At 41.1% G+C, this 27,646-nt stretch overlaps 1 pseudogene; it reads left to right on the forward strand.

Moving 5' to 3' along the window:
• Window positions 1-3,602: 3,602 nt before the first annotated feature.
• On the forward strand, window positions 3,603-27,423 carry LOC132344425 (ubiquitin-like modifier-activating enzyme 1; annotated as a pseudogene).
• Window positions 27,424-27,646: the final 223 nt, after the last annotated feature.

The following is a 27,646-nucleotide window of genomic DNA, read 5'->3' on the forward strand; positions in this document are numbered from 1 at the left end:
CCTGTGTGCTAGAGTACTCTTCAGCATGTGTCTCACCATAACAGGACCAACAGTTTAGTACATAGGCCATTAACAACAGATTCATCATCTAGATCAGATATGCTTCAAGTACTGAGCTTAATTATGCTATAGAGAATATGTGCTGCATCTCCTAAGCTTATAATCTAGAGCACACTTCTGACCACTCCTGTGCCAGTGCTCCAGTGCAATGGGCCACAATGAGTGAGACAACACTCTGGCGCCTTCATCCCACCACTACAGAGTCTGAGTTCTAGATGAATCCAGTCACTACTGGACCTGCATTCTAGAGCACACTTGCCACCACTTCACAGCACGTGCTTTACAGCAGGATGGCTAAAACTGATCAGTTGCTTCCTGAACCTGTGTCTTTCTACCACTGGACTTGTGTTCTACAGCAGATATTCCACAACTACTGGGCCTGTGCTTTAAAACTATCATATGCCAAATGCTGCCCTTGTCTTCCAGAGCATGGGTCTCACTATCACTCAGTCCAACTTTAGATCAGCTGTGCTGCCATTACTGAGTTTGTTCTCAGGATCACGTCTGAAGCCATGTTTTGTAGCACATCTATTGCCACAATGGATTCTGTGCACTATAACTGTCATGCCACAAATGAGCCTGCACTCTAGATTATGTGTGTGACAAGTACCGGTTTTCACCTTGGAGCATGATTCTCACTTCTATTGAACCCTGACTCTTAATTGCACATGCTACAATTACTGAACTTCACTCTTTGGCATTCATCATAACTGAGCTTCATTCTAAGTAGGTGTGCTGTAAGTAATCAGCCCACACACTATGCATTGATGACCAATTTTATGGCAATCAGGAGCACACATTCTATCACTAGTGAGACTGTGCTCTAGAACACAGGTGCTGCAACTACTGAGCTTTCACTGTGGAGCACAAATCCCACCATTGTGAAATAGTAGTGTATAGTAAGTGTGCCAAAGTTACTGACTTTGCACTCTGGAGACCTTATCACTCATTACTGAGTATGCACTCTAAGCATATGTGCTGCCACTTGTGATCTTGTGTGTATGGTGACTACCTGAAGTTACTCTTCTTGCACTGTAGGGTATACATTCCACCACTACTGAGACTGAGTCTAGAAGTCACATGAAGCAACTATTGAACTTGGACTGTGGATATCATGTCCCACAACTACTCAACTTGCACTCCAGAGTTGACACATTGCAACTTCTGATCTTGAAATATGAGGTTCGTATTCTGCCACCATTAACATGTACTCTAAGGCAGGCATCCTGCCAATATTGAGCCTGCCTGCTATAACATCTCTGAGTATCTTTGAACCAACACTGTATGCTAAGCCTGCCTCAAAACTACCAGATCACCCTGTGTAACATGTGTCCCACAACATCTCAGTTTGCATCTGAACCATGTTTCTTGCTGCTACTGTACCACCCTTTACTTCACTCTTGCTGCAACTACTGAGCTGGCACCCTGGAGCGCATTATCTACCACTACTAAGCGCATACTGAAGTACATGCATCCAGTCAATCCAGAGCTTTTGTTCCAGAGCGGACATGCCACAGTTACTGACCTTGTACTCTGTAATTTATATTTTGCAACTACTATGCCTGTGACATTTAGCATCATACTACAATGACATAGCATGTCATCTGCTGCATTCCTACAATGCCTATCGGGCTTGTAGTCCAAAGCACAAATCATGCCTTTCATAACCCGAACTTTTGAGTAGACATGACAAAACTACTGAGCCTGCCCTCTAAAATATGTGCCTCAATACTAATGAACTCAGGTGTTTTTATCACATGTATGCTACTTCTGATTATGTTCCAAGCCCCTGTGCTATAACTACAAAGACCACAAACTAAATTATGCCTACAGCAATAACTGAATTTGGACATGGAACATATGTCCTGCTTCTAATGAGCATGATATTAGAGCACATGTACCACACACAGGTAATTAGCTTACACTACAGAAAATACTTTACAACTCTAGTCAGCCCACATACCTAAGCCTATATATCACAAACAATTTTGCCTATGCTTTGGAACTGGCATGCCACTACTACTGAACATGTACCTACTTTCACCATTCCTAAGCACTCATTTCAAACTACGTGTGCTATAAATACTGAGATTGCACTCTGAAATATGTGTCTCATCACTATTGAGGCCACCATCCACAGCACGAGAGCTGCAACACTGAGCTTCAGTTCTGGAGCAATTTGCTGCCACTATTGTGCCTGTGCTGTAGAGCCATGTGCCACAAATAAAATGTAGTATAGAGTCCACTACTATTGAGCTCCTGTTGTTGAGTATATGACCGGCCACTACTAAGCCTGCATCATAAAACTTGCCTACTGCAACTACCAATACTGCACTCCTGATCCTGCATCCCTGAAATATTGAAATTACATTTTACATAAAGTGTGCCTTATGACCCTTCACTGTAAATATGCATGCCGCAAGTATTAGCTTGCTGTTTTAAATGTAAATCAGCCCCTTCTTATTCTGTAGTCTAGATCAGGTATACCAAAGCAACTGCTGAACTTGCACTCTGAAGAATAGCTCTTGCCACCACTACACTATGAATTGCACTTGGATCACGCATCCAACAATTTGAGTCTAAGTACTACAGCACACTTCTTGCCATTTCTGAGTCCTCATATTTAGGCAGGTATAAGAGAGTTAGTGATCCTGTGTTCTATAACACTTGCATTGCAATTACTGATCTTGCCTTCTGAAACATGTATTCTTCTACTCCTAAGCCCATGCTCCAAAATACCCATGCTGCAACTAGCATGGTACACTCATATGCGCCCTGGTATATATACTCTGCCCATAAGTGAGCCATTACTCTAGATCAAGTGTGGGGTCACTACTGTGCTTGAAAACTGAAGTAGGAATCTCACTTCAAGTATTCCAGTGTTCTAAGGATGTGTGCTACAACTAATTATGTTGTAGAACACCCATTAAGCTGCTAGTCAACCAGCACTCTATGCTCTAGATCATGCAAGCTGCAAATAGTGTACCTGGGATGTCTAGCCACAACTTCATGTCTGGTACAAAGCATCACATTTCTTGCCTTGACTGATCCTGCATCCTGTGATCCAGTGCACACATGCTACAAACTTATTCTTGACCACTTGTCTTGCCTCTACAGAGATCATGCTCTAGACCAGACATACTGTACCTCCTAGGCTTCCTCTCTGAAACCTGCATCCCAACATAGTTATCCAGCATTCAGTTGGGCATGTCCACCAACAACTGAGTCTGAATTCTTGAGCTAGTGCCTCACAACTACAGAGATGACACTGTGTATTATGTGTCAGCCAATACTGACTCCCATTTTTAGAGGATTCATACTGAAATTACAGCACTTTCACTCTAGACCATGCACTTCACCATCAAGGAACATACATCTTACAACATATGCCTGCCACCACAGACTCATTATCTAGAGAGGGCATGCTTCAACTCTATTCTGTGCTTTAGAGTACATGTGCATATCTCCACAGCTTACTTGCTACAGCATGCATCCCACCACTACTGACACTACTCTACCACAGATGTGCAACAACTAGTTCAATGGCAATTCGGAGTCTGTGTCCCAAAACTACTGAATTTGAGGTCTACTGTATGAGGCCTGAAACTACTGAGTTTACAGTCTGGAGCATGTTTCGAGCCACTAGTGTGCTTGCAATTGAGAGCAGACTGTCTAATACTGGTACATGGGAAGATACAACAAGCCAACTACTGAGACAACATTCTAGAACATACTCCCATCTCTACTGTGCCATTGCTCTACAGCAGGAGGGTTAAACTTCTCAGTTGCTTTCTGGAGAATGCATCTTTCCACTACTGAACTTGCATTTCAAAGCAAATGTTCCACAACTGTGGAACATGTGCTCTAAATCTGAATAACCTCAAGTACTTTCTTTTCCTTCAGGAGTATGTGTCTTGCCAGCGTGAATCCTGTTTTGGTCAGCTGTGCTGCAATCACTGAGTTTGCCCTTGGCATGTTTTAAATGACCATTTATGTGACACCTGATGCCACTATGGATTCTGTTCTCTAAAACTGTTGTGACACAATTAGTGATCTTGCATGCTAAACTATGAGTGCTACAAGTACTGAGTTTCACTCTGGAGAATGTGTCTCACCACTGCTGATCCCGAGTTCTTAAGTCTGCATTTTGCTACTAGAGAACTCCACATTGCAGCACAAATCACATCAAATCTGAGCATAGACCTAAGCAGGAGTACTGAAACCTCAGCACATTGCCAGATTATGCATTAACAACCAGTATCCAACTCAGATAGAGAAGGAAATGGCAACCCATTCCAGTGTTCTTGCCTTGAGAATCCCGGGGATGGGGGAACCTGGTGGACTGCTGCCTGTGGGGTCTCACAGAGTCAGACACGATTGAAGCAACTTAACAGCAGCAGCAGCAGCATCCAGCTCAGAAGCATACATTCCTCCACTAATGAAACTGTGCTTGGGAATGCTGAGCTTCTAGCTTGGATCACACTTTCCACTACCACTGAACTAGTGGTCTAAAGCTCCTGACCAAAGTTACTGACCTTGTCCACTGTAGAACCTACAACATACTACTGAAGCTGCACTCTAAGCACATGTGTTGGCACTTGTGAACCTATGTCCAGAGGAAGCATCTGCAAGTGTTGTTCTTTCATCAAGGATATGGATTTTATGACTACTGAGACTGATCTACAGAAAAACCATGCTGCAATTACTGAATTGAATCTTGGAGCATGTGTCCACATACTCAATTTGTGCTCAAGAGCTGGCATTTTGTAAGTACTGAGCTTGCATCTGAGGTTCTCATACTGAGTTGTTCTCTAAAGCAGGTATCTTGTCAATATTATGTCTGCTCTCTATAACACCTTTGAGTATTATTGAGCTCACAGTGTAGAACATGCATGCATGAAAACTACTGAGCTCACCTTCTGTCTGTAGCATGTGTCCCACAACTACTCAGTTTACACTCTCGAGAGGGTGACAGGCAGGAAGGTAGGAGTCTCCAAACGGAGGAAATAGACTACAACTGTCAGACTTCTTTTTTATATATCTCTCTTAAGTTGCAAGGGGAAACAAACTACAAGTGTCAGATTTTTTTCCCTTCTCTATGCAAAATAAAAATGAGGTTTCTCTGTTGCTATGATGACACCTGGCTCCACCTGACCTTAATTTTTCTCAATCCTTGAGCTAACCAATGCATTTTTCTTATGGAAATGTTTTCCTTAAGCTATGTTAATAAACTATGCATTTACCCTAGACTGTTTCTTCAAGTCAATTTCACTTATGACCCTGAACTGACAATGGCTCAACAAAGCAATATGTTTTACTCATACAGCTTTTCTCCTAATGTATGTTAATGAAACTATGTATTTGCTTGGAAATGTGCCTTCTTCAAGATTCATGTCAATTGTTTTATGGCCTGGGATGACTCACCTTGTGCTCGTGTTATCATAAAAATGCATGTTGTGGGTGAGTGGCCTGGTGCCATACTGAGTTTTGAGACATTTCCTTTCTCTAAGTAGCAGCCTACTGGTAGCTATATAACATCCAGCTAAAGACAAGGTGGGGAGGCACTCTTTCTGCACCTTCTGATAGCTATGTCAGAAGGTTTCTCTGTCTCTTTTATACGTTAATAAAACTTTTTACAGAAAAGTGCTGAGTGACCAAGTTTCATCACTGGCCCCAAATAGAATTCCTCTCCTTTGGAGGCCAGGATTGCCAGCATCTTTCACAACTAACCGACAAACTTCCACTCTGAAGAATGTTTCTTTCCTTCTACTGTATTGCAACTCCCCCCCCCACCCGCCACCCCCACCTTCTGCTGCAACTAATGAGCAGGCACTCAGGAGTATGTGAACCACTACTACTGAGTGTAGGCCCAAGTGCATGTAATTGGCCTATACAGAGTCTGTGCTCTGGAGCAGAGATGCCACAAATACTGAGCTTCACTCTGGAATATGTAGTTTGCTAAGACTTTGCCTGTGGCCCTGAGCATTATGCTACAATGACATAGTTTGCAGTCTGATGTATCCTCCCATGACTTTGGGCTTGTATTTCAAGGCACATATCCTGCTCTTCTAAGTGCATGCTCTTCAGTAGACATTACACAACTGTTGATCTTTCATTCTGGAGAATTTACCCCAATACTAATTAGCTGGCATTCTGTAGCACCCAAGTGTCTCTTCTGCGGTAATTCTCCAAACTTATGAGTCACAACTAAGACCACATTCTAGATTATGAATGCTGCAATACTGAGTTAGGAAATTGGAGCATGCATCCTGCTACGAAATTAGGGCACATGTACCACAAGTAATTAACTTGCACTCTAAAGCATACATTGCAACTCTAGTCAGTTCTAAATCTATGGCATTTGCATCACAGTTGAGTGTGCCTCCTGTCAGCTGGCATACCAAAACTACAGAGGATGGATTATTCACAATTTTCGTTGCTACTGAAAGGTTGTTGCTGAACCACAAAAAGATGCTGGAATTCTTGGCCCCTGGAGAAGAAAAATTCAATCTGGGGCTAGAGACGAGACTTGATTGCTCAGAGCTTTTGTGTAATAAAGGTTTGTTAAGTATAAAGGAGATAGAGAAAGCTTCTGGCATAGGCATCAGAAAGGGGCATAAAGAGTACCCCCTTGCTAGTGTTAGCAATGGAGTTATATACTCTAGTTAGTTATTACAATGAATTAAAAGAATGTCTGGACGTTGTAAAGACCTCACTAGACCTACTCTCATAATCTACATTTTAAGATAACAAGATTATCTAGAAGGTTTTCCCCCAGAGACTGTCCTCAAGCAGGATGCGTTATTGTTATATAATCCTGAAATACGTAGAAGGGGAAAAAAAAATCTCCTTTCTTCTTCTTTGAAAATTCCAGACAGCTCTCTCCTTGAGGACCACTGCACTTCTTACCAATCTGCCTAGGAATTAACTCTCTCATTCTCCTCTTTTCTTTTAGGAGAATTATGTTGCCTAGGGAAAGGGGCATCATTTTCATTCCATAACTACTTCTTGCTGTGTAGGGGCATGGTTCCTAAATTGTAGAGGCAACATATTCTCCTAACCCTCATATTGAGGGTCTCTGATCCAGGGGCCCCAAATAATAGTGGGAGAAGGCTGCGGTACTCATAGGAGCTCAGATAACCATTTGTAAATTAAAAGCATTGATGCAACTAGAAACAAATCTAATTACACAATACAGATGCAGGGAGCAAACAGCAAAAATAGAACAATCATAATTACTGTGATTAAGATAGTTTTGCACTATGGGGAACTACTTAACATTTCCAAAAGTGAGGCAATTGAGGCTTCAGGAGTATCCATAGTCACAATCATCTTGGTCATGTGTTTAGTAAAATGAGTAACATTAGTGCTCATATTAGGTATATATGTACAGCATTGGGTATGAATAATGGCACAAATTTCACCTTGTGCAGCTGTCAGAATTCAATAGCCAATCTGTTTTGTAAAACCACCTTTCTATTTTGTGCTTGTTTGACATTAAGAGCTGAAATAGCTTTATGCGAATCTTGTAATGCCTGTTGAGTAAAGTTAATCAAAGCATCCCCTTGTAACATAACATGTGTAATTCTCAAAGATGGGACAAACACTGCAGCCAAATAATCATACCAGTGAAATACAGACCTTGCCCACCAAGTTTTAAGGTGGGGTAAATTAGCAGGCTTTCTGGAAGCTCTGAAAATATAAAGCCATGAGTAAAGGCTAGACCTAGGGTGCATCTCCCTATCCAACTAGGGGGAAGCCATGCCCATAGGTAAGAGCAACATTTGGAGCAAGCCAGCATGACTGAGATATCCAGTCCCAATTAGTGCCTGGCCAGAAAAAGGCAGGACCACAACTGGGTTGGAAAACATGGGAATGATTACATTGCATGTTTCCTGTGGCAAAAATCCCAAGTGTTTCCCATCATTATAATTAAGTTGTTGACTAACTTCTGGGGACGGCTTTGTTTGTTTCCAGCATATAGGGGCAGTAGATATTAGACGTCCGATTTCAGGAGTTAACCATATAACCTCATCCCATGTTTGATAAACGTCAGGTAAAAATCCATTAGATTTATACCTATTTGCCTCCTGTGTAGCAAAAGAGTCACTGAACTGAGACAACGTATAATCAAAATTAAAAGGCATATTACGTCCATAGAAAGTACAACGTGCTGCTCCAGTCCATTTTAGGGTTGTTAGATGCCATCAGATAAAAAAGAGGCATCGGGTATGATTGTTATTGAAAGTATTCACAGACTTGGAGAAAGTCTTTTCCTTGAAGTGGAAATGTCCATCACGGGAAGCCTTCACTGATGAAGAGGGAAACACTCCACAGACCCAGCAGTTAGACTGATTGTGAAATGCTGCATAGGAGTGAGCCCCGGACAGGAAGGCATTGTCTTGAGGATCAAACAGCAGACTCAGGACTTTGGGAGTCAGCAGAATTAGGCTCACATACGTTATCAGGCCCATCTGAAAAGTACAAAATCAGAGCATAGAAAGTAAAGACATAAAATGAAGTCACTTAGTTCTGGTCAGGGTGCCACCTCTTGAGTGTGATGTACCCATGAATCAATTCCTGGCACTTTGACAGTTGTGGGAGAAGAAAGAATAACCTGGTGTGGGTGTTCCCAGAGGGGCTCAAGGGATGAGCCCCCAGACCCCAATGTTTTTATGAGGACCTCAGTTCCTGGCTCAAATAGAGGCTTGCTGGACTCAGAGGCTGTGTCAGGAGTCGTTTCATGGAGTTCTGTTAAAATGCCTGTTGAAAAGCTGAGAGCTGAGTTACACAACTAGCTAATTTTAAGGCTTCTGGGTCTATAGCATGGTCTGTGTATAAGAAAGGCCTTCCATAAATACATTCAAATGGGGGACAGTCCCTCCTTTTGGGGGGAAATTCAAGCCCTCATTAAACCTATCGGTAGGACTTTAACCTAATTGTCCATTGTCTCGAGTTAATATGTGCAGATGTCTTTTGATAATGTCATTAGCTTTTTCACCCTTTCCTGAGTATTGGGGGTCTCCAGGAACAGTGTAAGTGATATTCTATTCCTAGAGCTTTAGACACCCGCTGAGTTACAGCAGCTTTAAAGGTGGAGCCATTGTCACTCTGAAGGCTTCTTGGCAGCCCAAACCTGGGGATACTTGCATGGGTTAAAATCATTATAACCTCCTTAGTCTGTTCACTATGACAGGGAAAAGCTTCAATCCATCAAATAAAAGTGTCCACCCAAACTTGTAAGCAAGAATAACCATTAGCTTTTGGCATATGATTAAAATCAATTTCCTAGTCTTCTCCAGGATATTCTCAACGTTGTTGTAATCCAGATTTTGCTAGCTTTTCAGACTTTGGGTTATTTTCTGACAAACCTCACACCTTTTGATAATGTTCTCTAAAGTTTTCATTACATTTTACCTTCAAACAAATAAGAAGCCATCTTGTAAGTATTCTCTGCACCTAAATGAAAACTCTGGTGTAAACCCTTAGGAATTTTCCATCGAGTGTTTTCAGGAATTATTAATAGTCCATTCTTGGACTGTAGCCATCCTTTATCAGCAATCATTGCTCCTCTTTTCTCATATCTTCCTAATTCTGCCTCAGTATATTGTGGTTTTTCCTCTTCCACAGGACCTGTCCAGATCAAAGGCATCTGTAATGATGGGGTTTCATACAGTGCCACTTTACTGGCTTGGCAGTCAGTGAGCTGATTATCTTTAGCTACCTTACATCCATACCTGTTATATTCTTTGCAACGCATAAGAGCTACTTCTTTAGGACCATATATAGTGGTTAAAAGTCTCTAGATCTTTCTGAAATGCTTAATAGTTTCTCCTGTTGCTGTTTTAAACTTTATTTTTTTTTTTACACATATTTCATCATGAGCATGTTAAGTCAAATAAGCATACTGAGAATCAGTGTAGATATTTACCCGCTGCCCTTTGCTTAACTCTAGAGTTCAATTCAGAGCCACAAGCACTGCTAATTGAGTACTGGTCCCTGGGGGAGATATATTGCTTCTAAAACCTTTTAGCAGTCACTATGATGTAACCTGCTTTACGCTTTCCATCATGAACAAAGGAACTGCCGTGAATAAATATTTCCATGTCAGAATTGTCTAATGGAGTACCCATTAGATCTTCCCAAGCTGCATAGTTTAAAGTTAGGAATGGGGAACTATCATGATCAGATGTTTCATTTTCCTTCTCAGGAAGGAATGTGGCAGGATTTAAATTTCCACAAACTTTAAGCTTACTTACTGGTCCTTCTAACAACAATGACGGATATTTAAAAAGTTTACTGTCTTTCATTCAAATATTAACCTTAGAATTTAAGATTCCACTCACATCACGAGAAGTCAGTACAGTAATGTTTCATCCATTAATTATTTTTAAAGCTTCAGGTGTTAATAAAATTGCTACCTCAATTATTCTTAGGCACTGGGGCCACCCACGAGAAAATACATCTAATTCTCTGTTTCAATAAGCAATAGGTGGCTGGTTCAGGGTTGTGTCAAAACTCCCAAGGCCACACCTTTTATTTTAGTGACAAACAAATTGAATTCTGACCCTGTGGGCGAGCTCAGAGAGGGAGCTTGCAGGAGAGCAGTCTGAATAAACTTAAAAGCCTTTTGAGTATCCGGAGACCAAACCAGTTTGTGGGTTTGGGCCTGCTGTGTTTCAGCTATAAGTTTATATAAAGGCTGGGCAAGTTTCCCGTTACCCAGAATCCAAATGTGACAGTAACCCGTGATTCCCCCAAATCCTCTCAATTGTCTTAAATTCATAGGTAGGGGGTGATTTAGTATAGGTTTAATTCTCTCAGGACCTATGGCCCTAGTCCCTTCTGATATGATTAGGCCCAGATATCTAACAGGTTTTTGGCAAAGCTGAGTCTTTTCTCTTGATGCTTTGTAACTGCAGCCTGCCAGAAAGTTTAGGAAGTCTTCTGAGGCTCGTGAACAAGCTTCCTCCGTCTCAGCACTGAGCAAAATATCATCCCTATATTGTAGCATCACTGCTTCAGAGCTATTAAAATTTTGTAAATTCTCGTGACAAATCTTGTCCAAATAAGTGAGGACTGTCATGAAATCCCTGGGGCAATACTTCCAGGTTAACTGAAAAGCTGGCTGTGTAGGGTCCTCAAGGGCAAATAGAAGTTGATTTTCGGACGGAGGAGCCAAGATAGCGGAGGAGTAGGACGGGGAGAACACTTTCTCCCCCACAAATTCATCAAAAGAGCATTTAAACGTCTAGTAAATTCCACAAAACAACTTCTGAATGCCGGCAGAGGACATTAGGCACCCAGAAAAACAATCCAACTCTTCGAAAGGAGGTAGGAAAAAATATAAAAGACAAAAAAAGAGACAAAAGAGGGAGGGACGGAGTTCCGTCCCGGAAAGGGAGTCTTAAAAACAGAGAAGTTTCCAAACACCAGGAAACCTTCTCACTGCCTAATCTGTGCCGAGCTTTGGAAGCACAGAGGGCAACATAACAGGAAGAAAAAATAAATAAACAATTAAAACTCGAAGATTGCGAGTCCTACGGTAACTCCCCCAGCGGAGAAGCAGCGCAGACGCCTGCATGCGCCATTAGCAAGCGGCGGCTGGGCAGGGAGGCGCAGCGCGGGCTGCATCGCTTAGAGTAAGAATCTGGCCTGAATACCCTGAGCACTATCTGAGCGAAATAATTTGGGCTAGCAAACCAGACTGTGGGATATCTACCACGCGAAAAACCAGCCCTAACCTAAGACCGCCAGGCCCGCGCACGGAACAAAGAATTGAACAGAGATAGCCGGCTGCAGACCTTCCCCCTCCGGTGACAGGCAGCCAGAGCCGGAAGAGGGCAATCACAGCCCCAGAGAGACATTATCTATAAAACTGTAAGCAGGCTTCTTTGCTAACTAAAACTTTTTGGGGGTCTGGACGGTTAACATCTGCCTGAGAAGGTGCGCCGGTTTTACACCCAGATAACCGAGTGGCGGGGAGGTGATAAGTCGCAGCATTGGCGCTCGCCAAACACCTCATCACTTGAGCTGCTCGGACCTGGGAAGAGCACAAAACTCAGGCCCAACTGAGTCTGCGCCTCTGAGGACTACCCGAGTGCCTGAACCTGAGCGGCTTGGACCTGGGAGGTACATGCAACACAGGGCCAGCCTCGGATTGTTCCTGGCAGAACAACCTAGAGCCCGAGCAGTGTGGGCAGGGAGGCTACACGTGCCATGAGCGGGGGCAGACCCAGTGTGGCTGAGGCACTGCGAGCGCATGCCAGTGTTATTTGTTTGCGGCATCCCTCCCTCCCTCCCCACAGCGCGACTGAACAAAGAGAAGAAATACAGCTCCACCCATCAGAACACTGACACAAGCTTCCCTAACCAGGAAACCTTGACAAGCCACCTGTACAAACCCACACACAGCGAGGAAAAGCCACAATAAAGAGAACTCCACAAACTGCCAGAATACAGAAAGGACACCCCAAACTCAGCAATTTAAACAAGATGAAGAGACAGAGGAATACCCAGCAGATAAAGGAACAGGATAAATGCCCACCAAACCAAACAAAAGAGGAAGAGATAGGGAATCTACCTGATAAAGAATTCCGAATAATGATAGTGAAATTGATCCAAAATCTTGAAATTAAAATGGAATCACAGATAAATAGCTTGGAGACAAGGATTGAGAAGATGCAAGAAAGGTTTAATAAGGACCTAGAAGAAATAAAGAAGAGTCAATATATAATGAATAATGCAATAAATGAAATTAAAAACACTCTGGAGGCAACAAATAGTAGAATAACAGAGGCAGAAGATAGGATTAGTGAATTAGAAAATAGAATGGTAGAAATAAATGAATCAGAGAGAATAAAAGAAAAACGAATTAAAAGAAATGAGGACAATCTCAGAGACCTCCAGGACAATATTAAACGCTACAACATTCAAATCATAGGGGTTCCAGAAGAAGAAGACAAAAAGAAAGACCATGAGAAAATACTTGAGGAGATAATAGTTGAAAACTTCCCTAAACTGGGGAAGGAAATAATCACCCAAGTCCAAGAAACCCAGAGAATCCCAAACAGGATAAACCCAAGGCGAAACACCCCAAGACACATATTAATCAAATTAACAAAGATCAAACACAAAGAACAAATATTAAAAGCAGCAAGGGAAAAACAACAAATAACACACAAGGGAATTCCCATAAGGATAACAGCTGGTCTTTCAATAGAAACTCTTCAAGCCAGGAGGGAATGGCAAGACATACTTAAAATGATGAAAGAAAATAACCTACAGCCCAGATTATTGTACCCAGCAAGGATCTCATTCAAGTATGAAGGAGAAATCAAAAGCTTCTCAGACAAGCAAAAGCTGAGAGAATTCTGCACCACCAAACCAGCTCTCCAACAAATACTAAAGGATATTCTCTAGACAGGAAGCACAAAAATGGTGTATAAATTCGAACCCCAAACAATAAAGTAAATGGCAATGGGATAATACTTATCAGTAATTACCTTAAATGTAAATGGGTTGAATGCCCCAACCAAAAGACAAAGACTGGCTGAATGGATACAAAAACAAGACCCCTACATATGTTGTCTACAGGAGACCCACCTCAAAACAGGGGACACATACAGACTGAAAGTGAAGGGCTGGAAAAAGATTTTCCATGCAAATAGGGACAAAAAGAAAGCAGGAGTAGCAATACTCATATCAGATAAAATAGACTTTAAAACAAAGGCTGTGAAAAGAGACAAAGAAGGTCACTATATAATGATCAAAGGATCAATCCAAGAAGAAGATATAACAATTATAAATATATATGCACCCAACACGGGAGCACCGCAGTATGTAAGACAAATGCTAACAAGTATGAAAGGAGAAATTAACAATAACACAATAATAGTGGGAGACTTTAATACCCCACTCACACCTATGGATAGATCAACTAAACAGAAAATTAACAAGGAAACACAAACTTTAAACGATACAATAGATCAGTTAGACCTAATTGATATCTATAGGACATTTCATCCCAAAACAATGAATTTCACCTTTTTCTCAAGCGCACATGGAACCTTCTCCAGGATAGATCACATCCTGGGCCATAAAGCTAGCCTTGGTAAGTTCAAAAAAATAGAAATCATTCCAAGCATCTTTTCTGACCACAATGCAGTAAGATTAGATCTCAATTACGGGAGAAAAACTATTAAAAATTCCAACATATGGAGGATGAACAACACCCTGCTGAATAACCAACAAATTACAGAAGAAACCAAAAAAGAAATCAAAATTTGCATAGAAACGAATGAAAATGAAAACACAACAACCCAAAACCTGTGGGACACAGTAAAAGCAGTCCTAAGGGGAAAGTGCATAGCAATACAGGCACACCTCAAGAAACAAGAAAAAAGTCAAATAAATAACCTAACTCTACACCTAAAGCAACTAGAAAAGGAAGAAATGAAGAACCCCAGGGTTAGTAGAAGGAAAGAAATCTTAAAAATTAGAGCAGAAATAAATGCAAAAGAAACAAAAGAGACCATAGCAAAAATCAACAAAGCCAAAAGCTGGTTCTTTGAAAGGATAAATAAAATTGATAAACCATTAGCCAGACTCATCAAGAAACAAAGGGAGAAAAATCAAATCAATAAAATTAGAAACGAAAATGGAGAGATCACAACAGACAACACAGAAATACAAAGGATCATAAGAGACTATTATCAACAATTATATGCCAATAAAATGGACAACGAGGAAGAAATGGACAAATTCTTAGAAAAGTATGACTTTCCAAAACTCGACCAGGAAGAAATAGAAAACCTTTACAGACCCATCACAAGCACGGAAATTGAAACTGTAATCAAAAATCTTCCAGCAAACAAAAGCCCAGCTCCAGACGGCTTCACAGCTAAATTCTACCAAAAATTTAGAGAAGAGCTAACACCTATCCTGCTCAAACTCTTCCAGAAAATTGCAGAGGAAGGTAAACTTCCAAACTCATTCTATGAGGCCACCATCACCCTAATACCAAAACCTGACAAAGATCCCACAAAAAAAGAAAACTACAGACCAATATCACTGATGAATATAGATGCAAAAATCCTAAACAAAATTCTAGCAATCAGAATCCAACAACACATTAAAAAGATCATACACCATGACCAAGTGGGCTTTATCCCAGGGATGCAAGGATTCTTCAATATCCGCAAATCAATCAATGTAATACACCACATTAACAAATTGAAAAATGAAAACCATATGATTATCTCAATAGATGCAGAGAAAGCCTTTGACAAAATTCAACACCCATTTATGATAAAAACTCTCCAGAAAGCAGAAATAGAAGGAACATACCTCAACATAATAAAAGCTATATATGACAAACCCACAGCAAACATTATCCTCAATGGTGAAAAATTGAAAGCATTTCCTCTAAAGTCAGGAACAAGACAAGGGTGCCCACTTTCACCATTACTATTCAACATAGTTTTGGAAGTTTTGGCCACAGCAATCAGAGCAGAAAAAGAAATAAAAGGAATCCAAATTGGAAAAGAAGAAGTAAAACTCTCACTATTTGCAGATGACATGATCCTCTACATAGAAAACCCTAAAGACTCCACCAGAAAATTACTAGAACTAATCAATGATTATAGTAAAGTTGCAGGATATAAAATCAACACACAGAAATCCCTTGCATTCCTATACACTAATAATGAGAAAACAGAAAGAGAAATTAAGGAAACAATTCCATTCTCCATTGCAACGAAAAGAATAAAATACTTAGGAATGTATCTACCTAAAGAAACTAAAGACCTATATATAGAAAACTATAAAACACTGGTGAAAGAAATCAAAGAGGACACTACTAGATGGAGAAATATACCATGTTCATGGATTGGAAGAATCAATATAGTGAAAATGAGTATACTACCCAAAGCAATTTATAGATTCAATGCAATCCCTATCAAGCTACCAACAGTATTCTTCACAGAGCTAGAACAAATAATTTCACAATTTGTATGGAAATACAAAAAACCTCGAATAGCCAAAGCGATCTTGAGAAAGAAAGATGGAATTGGAGGAATCAACCTACCTGACTTCAGGCTCTACTACAAAGCCACAGTTATCAAGACAGTATGGTACTGGCACAAAGACAGAAATATAGATCAATGGAACAAAATAGAAAGCCCAGAGATAAATCCACGCACATATGGACACCTTATCTTTGACAAAGGAGGCAAGAATGTACAATGGATTAAAGACAATCTCTTTAACAAGTGGTGCTGGGAAATCTGGTCAACCACTTGTAAAAGAATGAAACTAGAACACTTTCTAACACGATATACAAAAATAAACTCAAAATGGATTAAAGATCTCAACGTAAGACCAGAAACTATAAAACTCCTAGAGGAGAACATAGGCAAAACACTCTCTGACATACATCACAGCAGGATCCTCTATGACCCACCTCCCAGAATATTGGAAATAAAAGCAAAAACAAACAAATGGGACCTAATTAAACTTAAAAGCTTCTGCACATCAAAGGAAACTATTAGCAAGGTGAAAAGACAGCCTTCAGAATGGGAGAAAATAATAGCAAATGAAGCAACCGACAAACAACTAATATCAAAAATATACAAGCAACTCCTACAGCTCAATTCCAGAAAAATAAATGACCCAATCAAAAAATGGGCCAAAGATCTAAATAGACATTTCTCCAAAGAAGACATACAGATGGCTAACAAACACATGAAAAGATGCTCAACATCACTCATTATCAGAGAAATGCAAATCCAAACCACTATGAGATACCATTTCACACCAGTCAGAATGGCTGCGATCCAAAAGTCTACAAATAATAAATGCTGGAGAGGGTGTGGAGAAAAGGGAACCCTCTTACACTGTTGGTGGGAATGCATACTAGTACAGCCACTATGGAGAACAGTGTGGAGATTCCTTAAAAAACTGGAAAGAGAACTGCCTTATGATCCAGCAATCCCACTGCTGGGCATACACACTGAGGAAACCAGAAGGGAAAGAGACACGTGTACCCCAATGTTCATCGCAGCACTGTTTATAATAGCCAGGACATGGAAGCAACCTAGATGTCCATCAGCAGATGAATGGATAAGAAATCTGTGGTACATATATACAATGGAGTATTACTCAGCCATTAAAAAGAATACATTTGAATCAGTTCTAATGAGGTGGATGAAACTGGAGCCTATTATACAGAGTGAAGTAAGCCAGAAGGAAAAACACCAATACAGTATACTAACGCATATAGATGGAATTTAGAAAGATGGTAATGATAACCCTGTATACGAGACAGCAAAAGAGACACTGATGTATAGAACAGTCTTATGGACTATGTGGGAGAGGGAGAGGATGGGAAGATTTGGGAGAATGGCATTGAAACATGTGAAATGTCATGTATGAAATGAGATGCCAGTCCAGGTTCAATGCACGATGCTGGATGCTTGGGGCTGGTGCACTGGGACAACCCAGAGGGATGGTATGGGGAGGCAGGAGGGAGGAGGGTTCAGGATGGGGAACACATGAGAAGTAAAAAATTAAAAAAAAAAAAAAGAAGTTGATTTTCCTCTGCCAAATGCATTGGATAGAAGGCAGCTTTCAAATCAATTACTGAGAAATATTTGGCTCATTCAGGAATTTCAGAAAATAAAATATAAAGATTAGGCACCACAGGGCATAAAGGAATGACAGCCTCATTTATATTTGTAAATCTTGAACTAGTCTCCATTTACCATTTGATTTCTTTATACCAAAAATAGGAGTGATGCATGGACTGTTACAGGGAATTAATAGCCCCTGCTCCTTTAAATTTTTAATGATGGGTTTTATCCCTTTCTTAATCTCAGGTTTCAGTAGATACTATTTTTGATGTGGAAATAAATGCAAGTCTTCAAAATTAAAAATGAAAGTATTTTTAATTGAAATGCAGTTGACTTAAAATCTTGTTAGTTTCTAGTTTATAGTAAAGTGATTTAGTTGTATATACATTATTTTATGTGTTCTTTTCCATTATAGTTTATCACAGCATATTGGAAATTGTTTCTTGTGCTATATTGCAGGACCTTGTTGTTTATCCATCCTATGTGCAATAGTTTGCATCTGCTAATCCCATACTTGCAATCCAAGGGAGAGGTGGGTGGTGGAGAGGGAGAGTGGGAGGTTCTTCCATTCTGGTTTTAATAGTACTGTTGATCCTGGGAGGGTGTGAATTGACAGATAAGTCTTCATGCTTTGTATCCTCCAGGTCCCTATACCTTTAATATCTGTGATACCTCAAATTTCTCTGATTATATCCGTGGAGGCATTCTCAGTCAGGTCAGAATAACTAAGAATATAAGCTTTGTGAATATGTGCAGGAGGGTGTACTGTAGGGGTCCAGGTATTTCTTGTTTTGTTTTGCTTTTCTAGTTCTAATGTGCTGTTCTCTGTTCTCCACCAGAAATCCTTGCTCAACTCACTGGCAGAGCCAGACTTTGTGATAACAGATTTTGCCAAATATTCTCCCTCTGCTCAGCTGCACATTGGTTTCCAGGCCTTGCACCAGTTCTGTACTCAGCATGGCCGGCCCCCTCAGCCCCACAATGAGGTAGGTGGGTGAGCAACCTAGCCTGGGTCCTTGCACCAAAGCTCCACCATTACTTATTTTCTCTTTAGTTTTTCTACATCTCCCTCTCCCCACAATGGAATGACTGGGTCTTTGTTTCTTGTGTAGTACCAGAAGGAGGCAGCAGAACTGGTGACCCTAGCAGAGGCTGTGAAGTCTCAAGCCCCGCCATCAGTGCAGCAAGACAAGTTGGATGAAGACCTCATCTGGAAGCTGGCTTACGTCGCTGCTGTGGATCTAGCACCCATGAATGCTTTCACTGGGGGCCTGGCTCCTCAGGAGGTAATGAAGGTAAGTTTGGGTTGAAGGACAGTGGTGGAGTGGGCTAGGTTTCTTTCTGACTCTGCTACTTACTGTCAGGCTCTGGTTAACCAGGGAGCACTCCCTCTTTCTTACCTCCTCTTCAGGCCTGCTCTGGAAAGTTTATGCCTATTATGCAGTGGCTGACTTTGATGCTCTTGAGTGTCTCCCTGAGGACCAAGAAGCTCTTACAGAGGACAAATGCCTTCCAGTATGTGATGGGGGCCCAGAGAAAAGATATTTCTTTGGTCCTCTCTGACATACCTTTTCTCTAATCATCTTCTCCCTTCACATGATGCAGTGCCAGAACCGTTATGGTGAGCAGGTGGCTGTATTTGGCTCTGGCCTGCAAGAGAAGCTGGGCAAGCAGAGATACTTCTTGACAAGAACTCCTATTGGGCAAAAGCTACTTTTGTTTATTCTAGCTCAGGCCACCTCTTCTTAAGTCTCCTGCTGCCTTGGAAGGGTAGGTGTTTGATTGTACCTTCATCTCTTCTGTGTACCATTTTATTTATTTTTTTTATACCAGATCCTTTGTTCCTGGTCTTCTGCCTCCTTCCTGATGACCATGCATTTTTATGCTCCTGGGACTTAAATATTCAATACTAGATTCTCTTGTCCAACCCTCTCTTACAGTCTCCAGGAGAAATAAGGACTGAGGGGTTGTGTTGTTACCTGAGTGCTCCTAACCATCACCTCTTTCTTCTTGACTGCATCTCACTCAGGTGGGTGCAGAGGCCATTGTCTGTGAACTGCTCATGAACTTTGCCATGATTGGGCTAGGCTCTGGGGATGGTGGGTCAATCACAGTTACAGACATGGACATCATTGAGAAGTCAAATCTGAACTGACAGTTTCTGTTCTGTCCTTGGGATGGCACAGTGAGTGAGATGCACAGGGTTAAGTTGTTGCATTTTTATCCTTTTTCTTCTTATCTATCATACTGACTTAGGTCTTTTTTGTTTCCCCTTTCCTTCAGTTCCTCCCTTAATTTTTCTCTACAGTTCAGTCTTACAGCAGATATTCACTGAATACTTATATCTTGCATTTGTCATTTTATATCTCTCCCTACTTTTTTTTTCTTTGATTTTTAGTTATTGATTACATGAGATTACAGGAGCTAGGTTATAGGGGAAAGTCTTATGTGAAAGTCTTATGTAAATTCAGGCTCATTTTTTGTCTGCTCAGTGTCTGCATTTCATTTTATCGTGAAGGTACTAGGCACTACTTTCACAGTTGAGATATATAAGAAAATAGAGACATTTCTGCTCTTCTCTAATGCAATGATATAAGATGGAGAGATTCTCAAAATTCAGTGGAGGTAGACAGCACTTTTTCCTCAAGTCCACAAATGTTTCAAGACTTACTAGGATATTATTTTCTTTTTATTCTCATTTCACCAGTGGAATGGGGGAATCTTCTTCTCTACTTTTGAAAGCTGTCTGAAAAGGACACAGTGTTTTCCAAATGAGTAGATGATGGTACAGAATTTTGCATTAAGGAAAGATCCATTCAAAATGCATTGAAAACCAGTGGATGTTGATATGGATTCCACATTTCACCTTGCAACTGCATTTGTAAACACTTGTCAAGTGTTATGTATTTTTTAAAAATATCACCTAAAAACTGTTACTGAAAGATATATATATATATATATATATATATATATATATATATATATTATTTTTTTTTTTTTTGGTAAGGCTGACTATCCCTTATGTTCTTTTAAACAAAATATATAATACATTGACTGTACGAGTTGTGAAAATTCATCTGTCTTCTAAAATAGCATAAGACAAAATTGAAAAACTGTAAATACACTCGATTCCTGTCTAATCTTAAAGTTTTCATTTTGCAATGTTTTTTCTTAATGATTGTGTTATATAATGGGATTATCCTAGTCTTAAACAGACTAATATTATTTAAACCTTTCTCTGTTTAGATGTCTAATGTAGGAAATATTGATGGCTTTGCATCACATTAAAAAAAAAAAAAACAACTTTGTAAGAGCTCTACTTTTGTCAACTACTAGAGTGGATAAATACCAATAACAAAATGTATAGTTTGAACATGGGGTTAAAAATAATGTTTCAGGCTAAGAATGAAATGCAAGATAAAGAACATAGAGCCATGAGAGGGTAGTTTGCAATGTGTTAAAAAAAGGTCTCATTGGAGAGGTGACATTTCCACAGAGAACTAAAGATGAGAGAGGTGAAGGGGAAGAAATTTCAGGAAACAGTATACCACATAAAGGTAACAGCATGAGGAAAATCTCAAGGTTGAAATATTCTTTCTGTGGTTAAGAGACAGAGACAGTGCGAGATCATGGGAATAGAGAAACCTGTAAAAGTAATAGGGGCCATCTCACTGTTTCCTTTGTTGAGAGTGGGAACTGACAGAGGGTTTTGAACAGATAAGGAACATGAGCTGATACAGGGTTTCAGAGGATCCTGGTTTTGTAAACCAGAGGATCTTGGTTTTCTCACAGCGAATGCACCCCACATGCACTCTGGGTGCTGGTAAGTAAAACTAACAATGCATATTGGGTAGATAGAAGAAACAGGTGCTCAACGCATTGTCTACTGTTGTATCACTGTTTTCTTTTTCAGCCCCGTTCCCAATACGTTTCAGCCTCCGCTGTGTGGATTTTTGTCCTGTGCCACAGAGCCTCTGAACTCACAGTGTCGGTCTTGAGCATCATTACTTAATCAGTTTTTAGAATAGGTCTGCACATGTCAGTTGGGTGATTATATGAATGACAGTTCTGTTTGCTCTGCCCCTACCCAGAAATCGAAGTCTGACACAGCTGCTGCAGCTGTGAGCCAAATAAATGCACACATCCGGGTTATAAGCCATCAGAACTGTGTGGGCCCTGAGACAGAGCATGTGTATGATGATGACTTCTTCCAAAACCTGAACGGTGTAGCCAATGCCCTTGACAGTGTGGATGCCTGTAAGTGTTCTGGATGGCTGAAAAGAAGGCCAGAGCGATGTTTGTGTTTTCAGGAGGCAGTGTCACCATCTCATGTACTGATGTTTACCTCCCCTTCATCTGCTGACTCTTTTCCACAGGCATGTACATGGACCGCCGCTGTGTTTACCACCATAAGCCACTTCTGGAGTCAGGCACACTGGGAACCAAGGGTAATGTAAAAGTGGTTATCCCCTTCTTGACGGAGGCATACAGCTCCAGCCAGGACCCTCCTGAGAAGTCCATCCCCATCTGCACACTGAAGCACTTCCCGAACTCCATCGAGTACACTTTGCAGGTGACCAGCTGTGGGGGTAGAAAGAGGTGGAACAGATAGGCATCTGGACAGTGCCAAGCTCTTTTGATTCCAGTGATGCGCGCCTCAGTGTATATAAAATGTGCCCTGCCTTCAAATCTCCTTCATTCGCTTACACCTAGTATCCTAAACTTTTTGGAATGCTTTTTCTTAACTTGCGAATTTTATTTTGCAAACATACAGGGAAGTATTATGTATACTATGTAAACTATTTTGCGTAAGAAATGTATATCTAACAAGTGAAGATGTTTCTCTTAATATACAGGATATTGTTTTCTTGCTAAACAAAATCATCTTAATATCAGCTCTGCTTGTTATTTAAAGGCCTGTCTAACACTGAGTACATAGTTTTGAATATAGCTCTCTGATTTTTGTCCAAAAAACATTTAGCAGCTTGTCAGAGTAATGCTGTTTACATAATGTACATATATAGAGAAGCACATATCTTTCATCTAGATTGACAATGTAAAAGCCTCTGGTTAGCTGGCACTCAGAACCTACCCCTAATCACTGTCTCTTTTTTGGTCTGCAAATAACCATCATTTTTTCAAAATAATTCTTAATGCAGTTTTTCAGTATGTTTAGGAAGTATGGGAATAGTAAGAAAATGAGAAGAAACAGTTGTATCTGTCACTTTTCCTTTCAGGATGAGTTTATACTGACAGATTCAGTACGCAGTGTGTCTCTCTGCCTGTCCATGCCTCCCATGTTTGTGTGTGTATGTATATATTTATAGTCAGAGACAGAGGGAGAGGTAGTAAGATGTATTGGGGTGTGTGTGTGTGTCTGTCTGTCTGTCTGTTTCTCTGAATATGTAAAACCTTTGCAAGATTATGGTTTCGTTACTCTGTTTCTACTAACATACAGAGTGGCCAATAAAAGGGCTTTTGAAACAAATACCTGTTTGACACTTGGACTTAAGCTCTTTATGCTTCAGATCCCTTACGGTAAAATGGAAATGAAAGTTGTAACTCTCACAGGACTTTTGTAAAGCATTTACATTTGGTATGTCCTTGTGACATTCACAATAAGTTTAGAATACATACCTGTGTGCTTATTATTTGATATTAACTCCTTGAGGTATAGATATTAGTGATATAGAATCTTTAAATGAGGATACAAAAGACAAGATGTATCTGAAGGTCACAAAAGTGTGGCAGAGCTGGCATTTGGATCTAGATCTCCACCAGCAGGATGTTTCACATCACTTTGCCTGGGACTGTATTTATTTATCTTTTAATTCTCAGGGGGCAAAGTGCTATTATTATTTTCTGCCCAGTCCTCAGAAGATCACTGTGGAGAGATCATTCATGTTTTATTCTTTGTGTGAACTTTTTTCTATAATTTAGGCACGACATACCTAGGCTAGTGTATATAACCTCAGAAGTTTTCCACAAACTTAGCCTTGGCAGTAATTTCTGCCCAGACCAACCTCATGGATTTTTAAATGGAATGGTGGGGGCTTCAAAAGTTTGAGGAGTCCCATTGGTAGGGCTTCATTCTTCTGTTTTCCAATAGCAGACATGCTCTTCCTATTTCCTGTATTTCCCTGATGTTCTCTCTAATGCCTTCAGAAAAGTTAACTTTTTTTCCTGTATCCCACGTAATGTCTTCTGCTCAGTCTGAAGTAGGCTTGGGATGAGTTTGAAGGTCTTTTCAAGAAGCTGGCAGAAAACATCAACCAATATCTTATGTGAGTACTTTCGTACAAATGCCTGCTCACCCTTCCTCTGGCCTGTCAGGCAGAGTACTCTGTAACCATTTAACAGTTAGGACCTACTGTACTTTTTTTTTTTCCCTCAGGGGTTTGGGGGACACACCAATAATCACACCTGTGGTTTATGGACACTTAGTACCCCAGGCAGGGATTGAAACCATACCCCCTCTGGCAGAAAGACAGTTAGTGGTGACCAGGGAATTCCCTGGTGTACTTTCTGAACAAATTAATGGTTGCTTGGGCCTTATACTTTTGGAAGATAGGACTGACTGTCCACAGACATAAGCTTACTCCTAAGATAACTTTGTAATTCTGCATTGGTTTCCCCTTTGATTCTTGATAGAGATCCCAAGTTTGTGGAACGAACGCTGTGCCTGGCAGGCTCCCAACCTCTGGAGGTGCTGGAGGCTGTGCAGCGCAGCTTAGTGCTGCAGTGGCCACAATCATGGGCTGACGGTGTGACCTGGGCATACTACCACTGGCATACCCAGTACTCCAACAACATCAGATAGCTGTTGCATAACTTTCCCCCTAACCAGGTAGTAACACAGTTTTAGGGACCATTTGTCAGAATAGGTCTACTGGGAACAGTTTACCCCAGCATTGTTTAATTTATTTTTTATTTATATTTAAATGGAGGGTAGTTGCTTTACACTATTGTGTTGGCTTCTGCCACGGTTTTGACATGATTCACTCTGGTTAATCCAGTTGTGGCAAGCTCAGCAAGCCTTTGAGAGGTCTTAAAACAAATAAGGAAATGATTTTTGAGGTCAAAGACTGCCACTGTTCTCCTCTAATCACCAGTTACTGTTTCCTCTACCCTGAGATGTTTGGTATCAATTTCCTTTATCCGTAGAATATGTCATTCCAGATTCCCAGTCAAGACTGTTGAAACTATAGAAGAAAAAATTCAGAGTTAATGGCATAGAATCTAGCTGTGTTCTCTTGGAACTAGTTACGCAGTTCCTCTCTTCACCTCAGTATACTCATCACGGAATTGGGAATAGTGATAACCTAATTTCCTAATTTCATGAGCGTTTTGTGAAGGTTAGTTGCTCTTTATTAAGTTAGTAAGTTAATTTGTTAGTACAGTGCCTGGTGGGCTTCCCTGCTGGCTCAGTGGTAAAGAATCTGCCTGAAGTGCAGGAGACCTGGGTTCAATACCTGGGTAAGGGAGATCCCCTGGAGAAGGGAATGGCTACTCATGCCAGTATTCTTATCAGGAGACTCCCATGGACAGAGGAGCCTGGCATACTGCAGTCCACAGGCTCACAAAGAGTTGGACATGACTTAGCATCTGAACAACAAGAACACAGTGGCTGGCAGTCCGTAAAAGTTTCATCAATATCTCTGTATCTGGCAGAAAGCGAGTGTCCAAGTATAATGAATTGGGCCTTCCAGGACTGAAAATGAGGAGTCGTGTTTATTAGAGAGACTTCTTTTGGCAGGTTCTGCTCCCCCTAAATCTTCTTGTTTTCTAGCTTACAGGTTCAGGAGCCCCTTTCTGGTCTGGGCCTAAATGCTGCCCACACCCACTCATCTTTGATATCAACAATGTAAGTCTATCTCCTGTACCGGGGTCCAGCCCTGGTTGGATCCAGGGATATCCTCAGGAGGACGGCATTGGCTAAAGAATAGCAAAAGGGGAGAGACAGAGGCTTAATCTAATTGGTTTTTGTGGGAAACTAATAAAGTTTGTGACACCGAACTTGCTCTGACCATGGAGGCCGCAGGCGCCCTCTCGAATAGCTGAAGGTGCCACACCTTAGGAACCTTCTCTAATGGGTCTTAGAAGCCCAGGCAGGTAAGTGGTCTCCGAGAATCCCCATGTTGCATTCAGTCATCCTGAAGGAAAAACAGAGAAGAAAAGAAGAGAAAGGGAAGCAAGAATGACAAGGGGAGACCAAACCTGATGAGCAAGGCCTGTGGCTTTATTTTCAAAGGGAGCTTATACACCTTAAGTTGTGCATAGAGGATAATTGGGGGTGTAAAGTCCTGCAAAGTCCGCAGTCCTTGATTCTTATCAAGACCAGGCTTTCTTTTCTGCAAACTTATCGTATACAAATGTTTTAGGTGATTTACATCATCTTCTGGCCAGGAGGCCTATTAACATTTTATGACTTTTTGTTCTGAAGGTTATCAGAACAAAGTTAGTTAACCAGAAAACTTATTTTTTCTAAGAGTAATTATTTTAAAGTTTGGCTCCATCCTCCTAAAGTGTTAGACAAAGTTGCATTCCTATAGGGCAAAGCTGCAGTGGGCTTACAACAAGGAAAGAATTTATTACCTCCAGGGTCTAAGGTTGTTAACACCAAGGCCACTACTTATTTTTTCTATATACCAACTATATTAATTAATATACTCCCAGGGACTAGGAGAATGCAACATTGGAGAAGGAAATGGCAACCCACTCCAGTGTTCTTGCCTGGAGAATCCCATGGATGGGGGAGCCTGGTGGGCTGCCGTCTACGGGGTTGCACAGAGTTGGACACAACTGAAGCGACTTAACAGCAGTAGGGACACAATGGGTAAGGGATATGGAAACTTGGCAGCAGCGTTAGCTCAACAATGAAATCTTCTACTAGTTCTATTCTAATAATTTTTAACTCCCCAAGAGGCTCTATACTATTTGAATATACTAAGCTTCCCATGCCTCTCATGGCTGGGAGGCTGTAAACAATCATACGTGTAGCTGTAGGAGTCCAGATAAACCTATCAGGCAAGTTAGAGAGCCATCTGAGGGGTTTGGATTGAAACACTCCTATTATGCCCAGGAGTCTTATTAACTAGAGCTCTAAGTTGATTTCCTTCAGAGAAAGGTGGTTGGGAATAGGCCCCCCAGACCCCGCCCCCGTTAATGTCAGAGGAGTTGGTAAAAGTCATAAAATAGTAAAACAGACAGATTCTGGTTTTGGCGTAGATGCTCAAGCAGCTCCAGGGGACCCCTCAAGTCCTGACTTGCCTTGCCCATTAGGGCTCTCCCGGATGACCTTGTCATGGGTGGGAACTCCCGTGCTGGCTCCTAGCACTCCTGGGTCTCCTGCAGTTGGGTAGGAAGTCACTGAACGTGTGGTAAAGAGACTGAGCCTCCATAGGGGAGTACTGATGTTCTTACCCCTCCTTACCTTGCCTTCTCTTAGCCCCTGCATCTGGACTACATGATAGCTGCTGTCAACCTATTTGCCCAGACCAATGGGTTGATGGGCTCTCAGGACCGGAGTGCTGTCACCATAGTCATTCAGTCTATGCAGGTCCCTGGGTTCACCCCAAAGTCTGGCATCAGCATCCAAGTTTCTGATGAGGTTCTGCAAACCAGTTCCTCCATTAGTGAGAGCACTTTAGTTGGGTTGGACCACCACACTACTGTAGCCCATGTCCATGCAAGCCTCCTGTGCACTGGTGTTTTGCTCCTGGCTCTGCTCTGAGATCTCCTGTCTGAGATTTATCCACTGCCCTTTTTCCTTGCTTCTTCAGTTTCCAGTAGCATTGTATTGAGGCAAATCCTCTCTCACACTATTTATTTCTTCTCCTTCTCTCAGATAGACCATGTCTTTTCTTTGTGTGTTTTTTCTTTGTTTTGTTCTATTTCCCTATACTTCTTCTTGTGTTCTTCTGAGGTAGAAATGGATATGATTTCTACTAGTAGTC

The sequence above is a fragment of the Bos taurus genome, chromosome Y (assembly GCF_002263795.3).
Source record: "Bos taurus isolate L1 Dominette 01449 registration number 42190680 breed Hereford chromosome Y, ARS-UCD2.0, whole genome shotgun sequence".
Taxonomy (NCBI): domain Eukaryota; kingdom Metazoa; phylum Chordata; class Mammalia; order Artiodactyla; family Bovidae; genus Bos; species Bos taurus.